This window comes from Bombyx mandarina, chromosome A1 (assembly GCF_030267445.1).
Source record: "Bombyx mandarina strain Sakado chromosome A1, ASM3026744v2".
NCBI classification, from domain to species: domain Eukaryota; kingdom Metazoa; phylum Arthropoda; class Insecta; order Lepidoptera; family Bombycidae; genus Bombyx; species Bombyx mandarina.
The window spans coordinates 9,237,934-9,254,924 of NC_143234.1; the positions used below are offsets into that span (position 1 = coordinate 9,237,934).

A 16,991-nucleotide genomic window follows, 5' to 3' on the forward strand; every position below is an offset into this window, starting at 1 on the left:
TGCTTCACGGTAAAAATAGGCAGAGTGGTGGTACCTGCCCGTGCGGACTCACAAGAGGTCCTACCACCAGTAAAAATCTCTTTACGGCTTCATGATGGTTCTGTGAGTCGCTGGTATTTGTAATTTAGGCTATCCAACAGAGGAGCTGACCATTAAATAAATAAAACTTAAGACGTCTGCCGTGCACTCGGTGTAATCAGGACCCTGAAACTGCGATACTTTGAGACAAATATTTTTCTGTATGGAAACTAGCGACATCTTGTAGCGGATGCCCCTAAACTTTATATGTTCTTAAAATTAAGGCATTTAATTATTTTATAACTAAACATAGAAAATCAAAAATAATAAATCATACAAATCTTTATTTGTTATAGAAAAATTGATTAAATTTTATCAATTTGTGGTTTCTGAAAATTTACAAAATCCTTCCATTATAAATAAAATGTAGGATAGATATGTTACTGCTATCTACAGGAGCAATAAGAGACTAATCGAAGCGAAGACATCTAGTGGCTGACGCCCATAAACATTTTTGTTGAGTGCTTGAGTTGCTTATCTATAACTAATTTATGTGTATTATAGATCTAACGGTGTAATTGTTGAAGTGAGTCTATACTACGTTATTCTTATATAACCTTAAAATCGAACATACTTCGTACTGTCAGCTTATAATCAAAAGGAAAAACTAATTAAAATATTAGAGATATTTTTTCTTGTTTTATTCATATATTAAAAATAAAGACACGAGAATAAAAATAAAGATTGTGTGAAAGACGATATGTGTAAGAGGGGAGTGAGCGAAGAAATGGTATATGATAGAGGAGTATGGAAGGAGAAAGCATGTTGCACGACCCCAGGTGACTGGAAGAAGGGCAGGAGAATGATGATGATTATGATCATTAAAAATAAAGACGGGAATTTTTTTTTTTATAACATAGCGACAATGCCCTGGTTTTTTTCTCCAAAATGACTGATCATCATCATTGTAGTGGCTCGGGCTTGGCGTAGTTGAAAAAGCATACATGGTTAACAATAAGTATCTGCTTAATTCCTTTTACGGTATTCAAGAGATCCGTCCTGTTATGCGGGGTCTTACGATTAGGTTTTTAAAAAAGAATTTTGAAAAAGAGATTTCCCTTTTATTAGTTCAATTATACAAACAATTAAATTATAGAAATTGGCAGAAAGGAGATATTGTTCAAGACCGCATCCGATCGGTGACTAAATACGACTGACTGGCTCTCGGTCGGTAACTGTTACCAAGAGATTTCTTACTATGCTTACTCAGCATCAGTGGTTATTAAGAAGGATGTAACATCACTTTAACTAACATGGGGAGTCTGTAACAGTTCGCTGCTGGGATTTGCACTCGAATTTGACGTGCAAACTAGCCCATAGACGCAACGCCCTGAATTTCTCGCCGGATCTTCCCAGTGAGCCGCGATTCCGATCCGGTGGTAGATTTAGCGAAGCACTGCTCTGTTGAGCGCCGTGAGCTCACCTACCAACCAGGCCGTGCGTAGTTGAAAGACTGGACTAGGACGGGAAAAATATGATGTTTGATCATTTTATCGGCATTACAATAGATTCATTTGTCAACTGAAGACATTATATTAATACCGCCCACGGAAACAAAATATGACCTCCTCGATCTAAAACTCATTAGGCGCTTTCAAAACAATAGCGCTTGGGGCTTTTACTGATGAGGTATAAGGCTTTGGCTTTCCTGATCAATATTTTGTATCGTTTATTGTAATAGGTTGGGAAAAAAGTATTTTCGCATTATAGTATGTATGAACTTGTAATAAAATCTCTTTGGCTATACTGTTTGTATCTTGATGGTTTTGGTATCATTAAAAGTTTAAATTTTAAAGAAGAACATTCCAAATTGAAATTGTGAAAATGTGTGATTTTTATTCATTTTTCGTAGTGTCAAGATGAGCGAATCTAATGATAAAATTCGATACATTTTAAAATTTTACTACAAAAAAGGTAAAAATGCAACGCACGCTGCGAAAAAAAAATTGCGATGTTTATGGACCTAGTGCAGTATCTGTGAGAGTATCACAAATTTGGTTTAAGCATTTTCAATCCGGAAATTTTGATGTCAAAGATGCACGTCGCTCTAGTCACTCTGGTCGCCCTATTATGGATAAAATGGATGCCATTTTTGAAAAAGTGGAGCAAGATCGGCATATCAGTAGTTACGGTGTAGCTGAAGAACTGGGAATTGACCTAAAAACAGTTTTGGCGCATTTGAAAAAAACGGGGTACACAAAAAAGCTCGATATTTGGGTACCTCACGAGCTCACTGAAAGACACCTAACGAACCGTGTACTCATTTGTGATTCTTTATTACGACGTAATGAAACCGAAACATTTTTGAAGAAGCTGTTAACTGTTGATGAAAAGTGGATCACGTACGACAAGAACGTGCGAAAAAAGTCGTGGTCAAAGGCCGGTCAAGCTTCACAGACTGTGGCGAAGCCCGGATCAACTCGCAACAAGGTGATGATGTGTGTGTGGTGGGATTGGAAAGGCATTATTCATTATGAGCTGTTACCACCAGGCAGGGCCGTCGATTCTGAACTTTACTGCGAACAACTCATGAGATTAAAGCAAGAAGTTGAGAGAAAGCGGCCGGAATTAATCAACAGAAGGGGTGTGGTTTTTCATCACGATATAGACCTCACACATCTTTAGCCACTCAGCAAAAATTAAGAGAGCTTGGCTGGGATGTGTTAATGCATCCGCCGTATAGTCCTGACCTTGCGCTTTTAGATTTCCACCTGTTTCGGTCTCGTCCGAATTTTTTAGGCAGTGTCAGGTTAACATCACGATAGGAATGCCAAAACCAATTGTCGCGGTATTTTGATCAGAAGCCCCAAAATTTCTATAGCAATGGGATCGTGTCCCTACCTACAAGATGGCAAAAAGTTATCGAACAAAATGGTACCTACATACTTTAGTTAAACGTAAATAATCTATATCAAAAAAATTTGTGGATTTTCTTAAAAAATGCGAAGAATTTTTTTCCCAACCTATTAAGTATTATATAACCAATTGTCGTCTATAATATCTATATATTAATACGTGAAGCAAAAACTTTGTTTCCCTTTTTACGAAAATTGCGCGGACGGAGGAGTATGAAATTTTCCACACTTATAGAGAAAATAGAGAAGGAGTGCACAATGCTAATATTTTTTTTAAATAATACATAAAAGATACTTTAAATCAATAAAGAAAACATTACACACGATACATATAGTAACCGGCAAACTTCTTGAGCAAATGACCTTGACTGCGCAGAACCGAATTTTAGATCACTTTGGTGGTGAGGGTGAGGCGCGACGGCAGAGGAGATCGTATCGAGCGCGTTATTGGTAGATCAGTCGAACCTTGCGCCCCGCACCGCGCCCTCTTTCCGCTTGCTCCCAAAAGTACGCTTGCGTACAGTGGAAAGTCTATCGTTATTAATTGTTACATTATTTGTTATAATTGCTTGTTGACTTTGTTGCCATTCTATATGTTGAGTGTTTGTTGATTTTTTATAAAAAATACACTATGCCGCGACAAACTGGTGTAGTATTCAAAAGAAAGGGTAGAAAAATTGTGTACGACGTATATTGCTTCATTATAAAACAGGGGAAGAATGGTATGGAAAAAGTAAAACAGACTTCGGAAGCAAGAAAAACATCAGTGAGTACTGTTAGGTGCATTATTAACGAAGCTAAAGGCTCTGACTTGCTCGCCGTGTTTCGGACTCCGGGTAAGAAAAGATTAGGGAAGAAGAAAGTTACCGGAATGGATAATTTCGTTCAATGTGTAATAAAAAGATGTAATCATAATAACTACATAACAAGCAGCGAAACTCCGTATCGTAGAAAGGATTCGAAAAATTTAAAGAAGATATAAATTTTAATGGCTCGGAATGAAGCTTACGACGAATTATGAAAGAGCTAGGCTTCAGATGGAAAAAAAAAACAGAAAGTAATCGGAAGCTGGTAATTGAAAAAAGTAACATTCGATTACTACGAATCGAATATCTTCAAAAAATAATTAATTATAGACAAAAAAGAAGACCGAACCGACCGAGTTGTAAACTACAGCGATGAGCCCTATGTCGACTCATCACGACGATTGCGACTCGGGTGATGAAAACAGTGATGATGATGATGGTCAAGATTATGATAACGAAAAAAAAATTACAAATACCAGCTTGGCTTCAACTGAACGAAGACCTGGCAACAGCTCTAGTTTTGACTTAATAGAAGGAATATCTATTTTACCCCAAGATTAAATTATTACAATTATTAACCTATATTTTTTGTTGATGTTCTAATAAATATATAAATAAATACATATGTTGATTTTAATAATTTAATTGCATTATGACGCAGAGTAAATAATGTTTTTGCACGTGAGTGTACCATGCGCGAACTTACCCCCACTACGTCGACAAATGCTCAAGAAGTTTGCCGGCTATTATACCACGTATTTGTCGCACACACGCATGCATACTATTTATTGTCAAGCTTTTGTTCTTGACGTCTGTGGTCAAATTGAGAATAGATTAAATATTATTTGTCTTTGTTAATATTTTTTATAGTGTAGTCTTGGCGAAATTTGTGATTATAGAAGTATAAAATACAATCATAATAGTGTACAAACTTACAATTCCAATTAATGGAGTCGAATTTCGACTACTGCTGGACCTCTAGTATTATGTAAATTGATGAATTCATTGCACTGTTGAATTAAATGTACAGTATATTCTGCTACTCTGGACATAAAGATTTTCTGTATAATGTTTTCGCATCGTTTCTTTTGAAGTATAAATATGGTAAGGTAATATGTCACTCGCAGAAGATTCTATAAAAACAAAAAGCGCCTGACAAAAACAAATACGTCTAACTTAAGCCCAACCTACAAACATTGCTGTGTAAATCAGAATAAACTGAAAGCAAACGTTTTTTTTCTCCTACCTTCTATTACACCTATTCGCTGTTAGCCTAAGGGTTAATCGGGACGGGAAGGTTAGCTCTCCTTCTCAACCTGAAAGAATTAGCTAACACCAGCCCGAAAAAGAGCAGTGCTTCGAACAATCTAATAACGAATCGGAATAGCACTCCACTGAGAACATCTCCGTTGAATTGTAATAATATTATAACTACTTTTACGATTTAATATCGCATTTTTTATTATCTATATACTTAGTCTGGCCATAAATACTGTTATAATTAAAAATTAAAAATAGTCTATTGCAAATAACATTTATTACTTTTACAGTGTGTTAGTTTAATACATAAATATAAAACAATTTACAGTATAAAAAGCTTATTCGAAGTGGTCTCCATTGGCTGCAATACAGTCCTTTAAACGTTGAGGCCAGTTATCAATAGAAGCACGCACTCTTTCCATGGGAAAAATTTTCACTGCCAATCGTACGGATTGTTTTAGGGACTCCAAATTATCATGGCGTTTAGAGCAAGCCGTACTCTCTAAAACTGATCATGAATCATAATCCAGCGGATTAAGATCGGGACTAGACGGCGGCCAGTCTTCAGTTCTGATGAAGTCCGAAACGTTCGTTTCCAACCAAGACTGCGTAGACCGAGCTTTATGACCTGGCGCCGAGTCTTGCTGGAAGGACCATTCTTGATTATTGAACATGGTGTTGTTAAGGGGCTTCACTACCTTCTCCAAGAATGGTATCTTGATACACTTGTGCCGATGTTTTGATACCTTTTTCACAAAAATATGGCTCAGTCACTCCTTCATAGCTAATACCCCACCAAACCATCACTGAAGTCGGATAGTGCCCACGTTGCACTCTGTCGACTAATTAGAAAGCTTCCTTAGAGCTTTGAGCATAAATACGGTCATTTTGTTTGTTAAAATGTTGCTCAATTGTAAAAAAATTCTCATCCGTAAACAAATTTTTTCTATGACCTCCCTTTGCGTACCGTTTCAGTAGTTGTTTCGATTTTACCACCCTATTCTCTTTTAAATTATCAGTTAAGAAATGACCAGTGCGTCTCATATAGGCTGCAAGTCCTAAGTCATCTTTTAAAATACGCGACATGGTTCTAGGTGCTATCTTCATCTCCCCAGATAAAATCTTTTGCTTTCGGACAGGATTTCTTCGAATTCTTTCCCTTACTGCTTTGACCACCTAATGCGCCTAAATGAGAAAACTCAATGAGCAATCATATAAAAATGACAGATTCCAAATTCAAATGTAATATTTTGTTTATTTTTAATTATAGCAGTATTTATGGCCAGACTAAGTATATAAAAATGAATTGCTGTTCGTTAGTCTCGTTAAAACTCGAGAACGGCTGGACCGGTTTGGCTAATTTTGGTCTTGAATTATTTGTGGAAGTCCAGGGAAGGTTTAAAAGGTAGATAAATATGAAAATGCTCGGAACTAAATAAAAATAACAATTTTGTTTCTCCGGACGGATTCCTTTTGTTTGTTTTAAGTTTATTTTATACAATAGTGTAGGTCTTTTATTTATCGATTGAAGCACTACGAAGCCTGCCGGGTCAGCTAGTCAATTATAATTATTTTTACGGTTTATTATCAATTTGTTTTTATTATCATTATACTACTTTAAGACTTCACGTTTCAAACTAAAAATGAAAATATGAAGTCGTCGTGGCCTAAAGGATAAGACGTCCAGTGCATTCGTACCTATCTAGCGATGCACCGGTGTTCGAATCCCGCAGGCAGGTACCAATTTTTTTAATGAAATACGTACTTAACAAATGTTCGCGATTGTCTTCCATGGTAATAAAAATCAAATCCGCAAAATTATAATTTGCGCAATTACTGGTGGTAGGACTTCTAGTGAGTCCGCACGGGTAGGCACCACCGCCCTGCCTATTTCTGCCGTGAAGCATTAATGCGTTTCGGTTTGAAGGGTGGGGCAGCCGATGTAACTATACTGAGACCTTAGAACTTATATTCCAAGGTGGGCGGCGCATTTACGTTGTAGATGGATGGTGTCTATGGGCTCCAATAACCACTTAACACCAGGGGGGCTGTGAACTCGTCCACCCATCAAAGCAATAAAAATTTAATAAAAAAAAGGTTCTTAATCTATTTGAATGGAATAAACTTAATAGAAGTTCAATTAAAAACATCCAATTATTGATGCTAATCCATACTAATATTATAAAGAGGAAAGATTTGTTTGTTTGTTTGTTTGTATTGACTAGGCTCCGAAACTACTGAACCTATTTGAAAAATTATTTCACCGTTTGGACTATTCTCGAGTGACAGGCTTAGACATAATCTTTTTTGAAAAAATTAGGGATTCTTATTAAAACTCTAATAATGTAACCCAAGGTGTAAAAAAAAACCTAAAATATTCTTTACATCCCGTGCGAATGCCTTGCGAAAACTATTCATGATAGAATGTACTACGGCGTTGTAGAACACATTATTATTTACAAAAAGTGTCCGACAGCATATGTCTAACTATTATAGTAATGCTACACTAAGCGTTCTTTTATTTGAAAAAATAAAACAACGTCAAATATCGTTGAAATTTTTGTTAAAGACCCGAGCGGAGCCGGATCGGGCCGAAAGAACCAAATAAAACGGACCTTTAATTACAAAAGTTAATGTCGCGTATTAAGCAAAATATCACTTGAACCAAAATATAACCTCGATATAATATGTTAAAAACTAAACAATCTATGCTAGCCCAATCATTTAGCATACAGATTACATATTCCAGATACACAATACGCTTCCGTTTACGTATAGGCAAGTTCAAATCGACAGGCATGACGGCATAAATAGGCAGAATGGTAGAACCAGTCTGTGTGTTATATGAGCTTATCTCGACCTTCATCTTTGAGTTTTACGGTCACCGACCTTAAGGTAAGTTCGGGAATCGCATAAAAAAATAAGCTGCTCCGCAATGAATGTTAACTTTGGAAGGCATTTTGAATGAATCGGAAACTTGAATCGCAAGTATGAATCTTATGGGTGACTGGTCTGATGAGTGGGGTAGTTGAACTGGGGCCATATTGCAGGCCGTGTTCCTGGTGGCAGGACTTCTTGTGAGTCCGCACGGGTAGGTACCACCACCCTGCCTATTTCCGCCGTGATGCAGTAATGCGTTTCGATTTGAAGGGTGAGGCAGCCGTTGTAACTATACTGAGACCTTAGAACTTATATCTCAAGGTGGGTGGCGCATTTACATTGTGGATGTCTATGGGCTCCCGTAACCACTGAACACCAGGTGGGCTGTGAGCTCGTCCACCCAACTAAGCAATAAAAAAATAAAAACCATCATCAATTTTTTTTGCATCAATAAAAAAAATATTCATAAAAAAAAAACTAAACACCCACATCTCGAGTCTGCTGTTTCTTTTTTATTTGACCTCTGCCAACCTCCGGTTATTTAAACTCTGCTTACTTAAGGCCAAACAATAAGGTTCGTTGCATGATTTAGCAAACGATCGATCATTCGTTATCGCTCGACGGCACATCCCCAGACCTTGATCGGAGTCAAGTACATGTTATCGTTATCAAGACATGATTTGCTATCTATGCTTTACTTCGTCGACAGCATACGGCTTATCTGGATAATATTTTATAGGAAGCCTTCTCAGTGGATAGTGACCAAATCTATACTAATATATCTATATATTAATACGTGAAGCAAAAACTTTGTATCCCTTTTTACGAAAATTGCGCGGACGGAGGGGTATGAAAATTTCCACACTTATAGAGAATATAGAGAAGAAGTGCACAATGCTAATATTTTTTTTAAATAATGCATAAAACGTTCATTTAATCAATAAAGAAAACATTACATACACTACATACCATGTATTTGACGCACGCACGCATGCATACTATTTATTGTCAAACTTTTGTTCTTGACGTCTGTTGTCAAATTGAGATTAAATATTGTTTGTCTTTGTTAATATTTTTTATAGTGTAGTCTTGGCAAAATTTGTGATTATAGAAGTATAAAATACAAACATAATAGTGTACAAACTTACAATTCCAATTAATTATAGTCGAATTTCGACTACTGCGGAACCACTATTTATTATAAAAATACAGTGTTTTTTACGAATATTCCGTTATAACTATTGAACCGTGCATCCGATTGACTTGAAACTTGGTATCCACGTAGAAAATACATGCACTTAATGGATAGGCTAATATTTATATGAATGTGACTTCCTACACAAGTTGCGGGGGCGTTAATGATGAGAATCTTTGGGGTGAGAAATAATAATGTTAATTTTAAATGCCCAGCGAAGCGGACGGGTACAGCTAGTCCAATTATAAAAAGCTTCACAAAGTTCGGCACAATATCGTAAGCACGCCTCGTCTTCCGGAGCGTGGCCGCCACTCCAAAGCTTTGACGTCAGCAGCCAACTTTCGGCGGTCAGTATGCCCTGTTCACGACGACCTCAACCTCACAATCCTTATAGCTATTTGGGTTACCGTGGTTATTTTACGACTCTCTTCATACCTGATTAGATCTCGGAGAACTTAGACTGGTGGTAAGACCTCTTGTGAGTCCGCACGGGTGGGTACCACCACCCTGCCTATTTCTATCGTGAATATAATTTCGGAAAAACAGTAATGCGTTTCGGTTTGAAGGGTGGGGCAGCCGTTGTAACTATACTGAGACCTTAGAACTTATATCTCAAGGTGGGTGGCGCATTTACGTCATAGATGTCTATGGGCTCCAGTAACTACTTAACACCAGGAGGGCTGTGAGCTCGTCTACCCATCTAAGCAATAAAAAACCCCTATCTGTTCAAAGTATGTTTTCATTAGGTATTATTTTTTATTATTATTGTAATCCATCTTCGAGCCGATGAATTGCCAATGTTATGTACGCCATTATTGTCACATGCATCATGCCATAAATTAAATAGTTTAAGTTATTTTCAATATTAAATGTTTGTGATGTGGCAGTACTTTTTTAAATAAATAAATACCTGTTGCCCTTTGCAAAGGACTTTTTTTTTACTTGTATTTTTTTTTCTCTCTAAATCTTTTGAAAAGGACTGTGTTGAGCGACCATGTCGCAGTGCTAAATAAATACAATTTTTATCGATATTTATCGATAATTCGGTCGATGCGGAGACTAACCAACAAAACAATGAAGCAAATACTACGTAGAATGCCACGTATTCGAATTGGAAGAGTTGTTTTATAGTTTTACTGGCCTTACTCGTCCGCTTCGCTGAGCATTTAAAATTAACATTATTATTTATTGTCATTTTTATTAGGGAATCCAACACTCATATAAATATTAGCATATCCATTAAGTACATGTATTTTCTACATGGATACCAAGTTTCAAGTCAATCGGATGCATGGTTCAGTAGTTATAACGAAACATCCGTAAAAACTACTGTAGATATTATATTAGTATATATATATATATTTGTACAATAGCATTATGAACCTGAACGCAGTCTCAATTTTATCGTATACCAGCCGTACCCCTACCTTTCAAAGCGGATCGGACGACAGTAGCGCGGCAAAAATAGGCAGGAGGTATAGGCACATCGCTCGACACTAGTACACAGGCCTTCTTAACCATTACGATACGACGACTGCAAAATCGATAGAGGTAATTGTGACCGACCGTATTTGCGTTTAGAATTTCTCTGAGCTAGTGGTCCCGCAGTAGTCGAAATTCGACTATAATTAATTGAAATTATAAGTTGGAACATTATCATGGTTCTATTGTCAAAGACTATTTGTTATACTTCTATAATCACAGATTTCACCAAGACTACACTTTATAGAAATATTAACAAAGACAAATAATATTTAATGTATTCTCAATTTGACCATAGACTTTATGCAATAAGAAAAATTCGACAATAAACAAATAGTATGCATGCGTGTGTATCAAATACATGTTAGTGTGTGCAATGTTTTCTTTATTGATTTAATGTATCTTTTATGCATTATTTTAACAAAATATTAGCATTGTGCAGTCCTTCTCTATATATTCTCTATAAGTGTGGGAAATTTCATACTACTCCGTCCGCGCAATTTTCGTAAAAAGGGGTACAAAGTTTTTGCTTCACGTATTAATATATAGATAATTAAAATACAATTGTATGTAGTCTGGTAATCAGGCTACAAGAAAACTACACAGGAATTCGTGAAACCCCAAAAAAAAAAAACCGACGCCTTTGAATCCGAAAATTGTAAAAAGGAAAATCCAAAAAAAAAAAAAACTGAAATTTAGAAATGTAAGAATTATCATACAAAATGATCTATTTAAAAGTAAATATTTCACAATTCGCACGACTCGTAAATCATTGTAATATGATAACAATAATGTGCTTTACATGATAAACAATAAAACACAATGCGTGTCTCATATTTTGGGGTTCCGATAACGATTCCGCTATCGTTCACGTTTTTTATTAAATAATCAAAACGTGATCACTTTTCTGACGTCAATGAATGGGTAATGGAGCCGTGCCCTCCTAATTAGAAATTGGCTACTCGCGCCCCCTGTCGTGTGATGATGGTACAACGCCACCAGCCAATTTAAGTCGCCGCATCGTTTGCTAAGCGAAGTAAATTGTCCCGTATAAAAAAGGTGACACTCTACAAAACATACGTCCCGTCAAGACTATGCAAGTACAGTGTTCGCTCACGCGGCCCGCACTAACTTGAAACCCCCTCCAAATAATACAATCCCGTTTTTGCAGGATAGCCGCCGGAGCCCCGTGGTTCGTCCGGAACGTGGACCTCCATGACGACATGGACCTAGAGTCCATCAGTAAGTATCTACAGTGCGCCACTTCGAGAAAGCGGCACGACACGAGAACCCTTTTATCGTGGCCGCCGGTAACTACATAGCCGATCCTGCGGACCGAATGGTAAACAGTCGATGTCGGCCAAAACACGTCATTACGGATCCTCCCGATCCACTAACGATGCTTTTAGGTACCCGAAGCACCGGTCATCGTTCTCGTCGAACCTGTCGCCTGCGGCGAAGGGCTCGGCCAGTAAATTAACTCACAGACACAACCCACTGAGTTTCTCGCCGGATCTTCTCAGTGGGTCGCGTTTCCGATCCGGTGGTAGATTCTGCGAAGCACAGCTCTTGCTAGGGTTAGTGTTAGCAACGTCGTCAGGTTTGAGCCCCGTGAGCTCACCTCACGCTCACTTACGGCTACGCTGAAATGGTCTCTCAAGACTATCAGCTTAGGTAGGAAAAAATATCGTTTGCTTCAGACTTCCAAAGGCAGCCAAGGTTGTTGGCAGTCTCCAAGAATAAGTTATCACTTAACCTCGATTTTGTTTTTCTTTTTTTCTATAGTTTGTAGGTAGATGAGCATACGGCCGGCCCACCTGAAGGTAAAGGGCTACCATCGCTCATAGACGTCAGCAATGCCAGGGGCAGAGCCAAACCGCTGCCTACCATTGAGTACTCTCCGCAAGCCTCGTTTGAAGAAGGACATGAATTCCAACGAATGACCAACCAGTGGATGATCACATGCCAAAGATTGCTCAGTGAAAACGATGCCATAGGGACAGTGTCTATTTGGCGGAGAAAATGTATTCAGTGTGCGTACTTAATCCATACGATCAGTAATTAATACGTTTACTTCCTGGTGGCTTTGTGACTCCATACGAGTAGGTACCGCTATACTTCCTATTTCTGCCGTGCGTGAAGCAGTAATCCCTTTTGGATTGTATTATTGTACTGTATTTCTATGATGCTTCCATTGTACTGCAAAAACTTTGAGAACAGGCGTTGGTATTTACTTTGTCGATTTGTATGAACTCCGGTAACTAATCAACACCAGGTTATCCGTGATCTTGTCCACATATAAGAGGAATAAATAAATTCTATAAAAAAAAATCGCACCTCATGTTATCAACCTTATATTTTACATCACGTTACGTAAAACTTAATTGAAGACATGAGTGGATGAAGGGGATATGATACAATTTGTTAACTTTTGAGTAAACAGGCAATAAACTTTTGTTACTTGTATTTTTTTCTTTGTACAAAACTCCTTCATCTTAAGCAATTTCTAAAAATAGCCTTTAAATCCGGAGTTTTAAGGTCTAATATACCACTTATACACGTAGCGCCTTCATTCAATGTAAAAATTCAAAAATCTTAAAAATGGTACTTAACCCCCTTCATGTCTTCAATTCAAGGGTTGGCAGAAGAATAGTTTGTAATGTTCAAGTACTCTTTAATCCGAAACTATTTACTTGGGAACTATTTCTTCCTTCGAATCGGTTATTCTAATCGAATCTTATGCAAAATATATGGCTTGTTTTACCCATTGTAAGACGCCCTATATAAGTAAGTATAGAACTACGCATTTACAATTAAACGTATGTAGGTATGACCTAGCTGAAATGAATATGCTTCCTCTGTGTTTTACCCTTGCCTTTTAATTATTACTAGTGGTCCCGCAGTAGTCGAAATTCGACTATAATTAATTGGAATTTTATAATAAGTTTGTACACTATTATGATTGAATTTTATACTTCTACAATCACAAATTTCGCCAAGGCTACACTATAAAAAAATATTAATAAAGACAAACATTAATTAATCTATTCTCAATTTGACAACAGACGTCAAGAACAAAAGTTTGACAATAAATCGTATGCATGCGTGTGTGCGTCAAATACATGGTATGTAGTGTGTGTAATGTTTTCTTTAATGATTTAATGTATCTTTTATGCATTATTTAAAAAAAATATTAGCATTGTGCACTTCTTCTCTATACTCTCTATAAGCGTGGAAAATTTCATACTCCTCCGCCCGCGCAATTTCCATAAAAAGGGATACAAAGTTTTTCCTTCACGTATTAATGTATAGATTTTTCTAATGCACTACTTACCTACTTTTAGTTTGCGACTTTATCGCAATCATTGAAAATTAGCATTCTAGTCATATGTACTGTTACCTTGTTACAGATGTATCGAGGTAGCGCATACGAACACTGAATATTCCTTGAATACGATCTTGTGCCTCTGCTCACGCGATTCCGTCTCACTTTGACGGCGTATTGTTCTATATTATTAATACGTGAAGCAAAAACTTTGTATTTTTATTTATTGCTTAGATAGGTAGACGAACTCACAGCCCACCTGGTGTTAAGTGGTTATTGGAGCCCTTAGACATCTACAACGTAAATGCCGCCAATCACCTTGAGATATGAGTTTTATGGTCTTAGTATAGTTAAAACGGCCCCACCCATCAAATAAAAACGCATTACTGCTTTACGGCAGAAATAGACGGGGTAGTGTTACCTACCCGTACGGACTCACAAGAGGTCCTACCAACAGTAATTACGCAAATTATAATTTATATTCAATCCATTTTTACGAAAATTGCAGGGACGGAGGAATATGAAATTTCCCAGACTTATAGAAAATATAGAGAAGGAATACAGAATTCTATTTTTTTTTATTATGCTTAAAAAATACATTAAATCAACAAAGAAAACATTACACACACTACCATGCATTTGATACAACACATACATATAATTATATCTTTGTTTATTGTCAAATGTCAAACTTTTGTTATTGTTTAAAGTCTGTGGTAAAATTTAGAATAGATTAATATTGTTTGGGTTTAATATTATTTGTCGATAGTTGTAGCCTTGGCGATATCTGTGATTAAAGATGTAAAGTCTGTGACAATAGAACCATAGTAATGTTCGAACTTATAATTTTAATTATAATTATTTCGATTACTAGGCGACCACTAGTATATATAATTATTTAAAATTAGGAACAAAATATCACGCATGGTCATTCGGCCCCAATTTAAGAAATATAATTAAATTTAAATTTAGGAAACCTGGAAACTGACGGCGGGGCTGCCCATAAGTTAAGAGTCGCACAGCGGGCGATGGAGAGAGCTAAAGTGGCAATGGGCCGGTCACGTCTGTCGAGCCAACGACGCCAGGTGGGGGAGGAAAGTCCTCGAATGGAGGCCACGGTTGGGTACCAGGAGCGTGGGGCGTCCTCCAACCAGGTGGACCGACGACTTAGTGCGCACAGCGGGAAGTCGTTGGATGCGGAAGGCGGAGGACCGCATTCTGTGGAAGGCATTGGGAAAGGCCTATGTCCAGCAGTGGGCAGATAAAGGCTGATTATGATGATGTATTATGGGTACCAAAGACTAATAAACATACTTATTTACGTTTAAGTATATACATTGTAATGAACGCGCCGGAATGGAGCTTAACGTCAACTGTCATGAAGCGTTTTTACGGTGGTAGGACCTCTTGCGAGTCCGCACGAGTAGGTACCCCCACCCTGCCTATTTCTGCCGTGAAGCAGTAATGCGTTTCGGTTTGAAAGGCGGGGCAGCCGTTGTAACTATACTGAGACCTTAGAACTCATATCTCAAGGTGGGTGGCGTGTTACGTTGTAGATGTCTATGGGCTCCAGTGACCACTTAACAACCAGGTGGGCTGTGAGCTCGCCCACCCATCTAAGCAATAAAATAAAGCGTCCTCCTGGTTTTCACTGCGTTTTGGAGAACCCATCAAAATGCTCCAACGTTACATTTATTTGCATTAATTCAGTTATGTACTTGTGTTAAAATAAAGGATTAAATAAAGAATCGATAAGTTGCGGTGATTGTCTATTACACTTTTACATACATACATAGTTAATACTGAATGGATGAATGAATTGTAAATTATATAATATTATAATATCTTGTACTGCACTAAATTTCGCATGTCAAATAATGACAAAGCATACACGCTGCTTTTAACTTGTAAAATGTAATAACTCATTCTCACTATGCTTGACGAATAAATGATTTCTTTCTTCTTCTTTCTTTCTATACACAACCCGATAAAGGACTAACAAATCAGTTCCTCACTCAGTGTTTGCGCGATGTGGGCATCGAACCCACGTCTGTCGGCGCAACGCTCAGGGCCGCTAACTACTCCACCACTGAGTCAGTCAGTTGCTCATACGAAGCATTCCTGATCGATGTGACGTCAGAAAGCAAAATTTATTAAGCACTGCCATAGAAAATAGCTTTGGTATTAATACATTCTTACCAAGTCACGCACCAAGACTTAACCAAGATTAGGCTGTTTTTTTTAAGCAAAACTTCTTTACGCGCGTTGAAAGTAAAATTTAACTCGCAACAGATTCGTTACGGCTAGAGAGAAAAGATACAATATAAGAAGCGCGAGAGTGAGAAAATAGACAGAGCGTCTCGCGAACCACTCGACCGTGGAGAGAGGGAGATAGCGAGCTAGGTCGTTTCTCTTATACACAACATTCCCTATTACAAGAGAAATTTGATTTAAGGATGAATAATGAAGAAAACCGCAATACTACATACACACCGCAAAAGAAGTTTTCCTTCTTTTACATCCACAAGTAGAACGCGCACATTTTTTTTTAATTTTTGTCTTTACAATCGAATTATATCAAAGTCATTGTATATACCCCTCCCCCGAACTCACCCTACGATCGCGTCCTGGCACCGTTGCATGACAACAAAGAACAAACACCGAATTCAATAATCAGGTCATGGACATTTGAAAACAAACATAATAGTATAGGACAATTCTTAAGTTTTTTTTTTATTGCTTAGATGGGTGGACGAGCTCACTGCCCACCTGGTGTTAAGTGACTACTGGAGCCCATAGACATCCACAACGTAAATGCGCCACCCACCTTGAGAATAAATTCTAAGGTCTCAAGTATATAGTTGCAACGCCTGCCCCACCCTTCAAACCGAAACGCATTACTGCTTCACGGCAGAAATAGGCAGATTTTTTTATTTTTTTCTCATAGATCTAGTGGTAGTGTCGTTGACTATAGAATTCTTACACTGGTCATGGTGTTTTTGATTTAGTTATTTGTTATTGGGAGTCTACTCTTTTTCTTCTGACTTTTTGTGGGCTCATATGTGTATCTGTCTGCTTAGTGCGAGTTTTTTAATTTCTCGTTCGCATAA

At 37.6% G+C, this 16,991-nt stretch overlaps 1 long non-coding RNA gene across 1 annotated transcript in view; it reads left to right on the plus strand.

Moving 5' to 3' along the window:
* LOC149499508 (uncharacterized) overlaps positions 1 to 16,991 on the plus strand; it is a 178,618-nt gene that overhangs the window by 43,016 nt on the left and 118,611 nt on the right. The window lies entirely within an intron of this gene.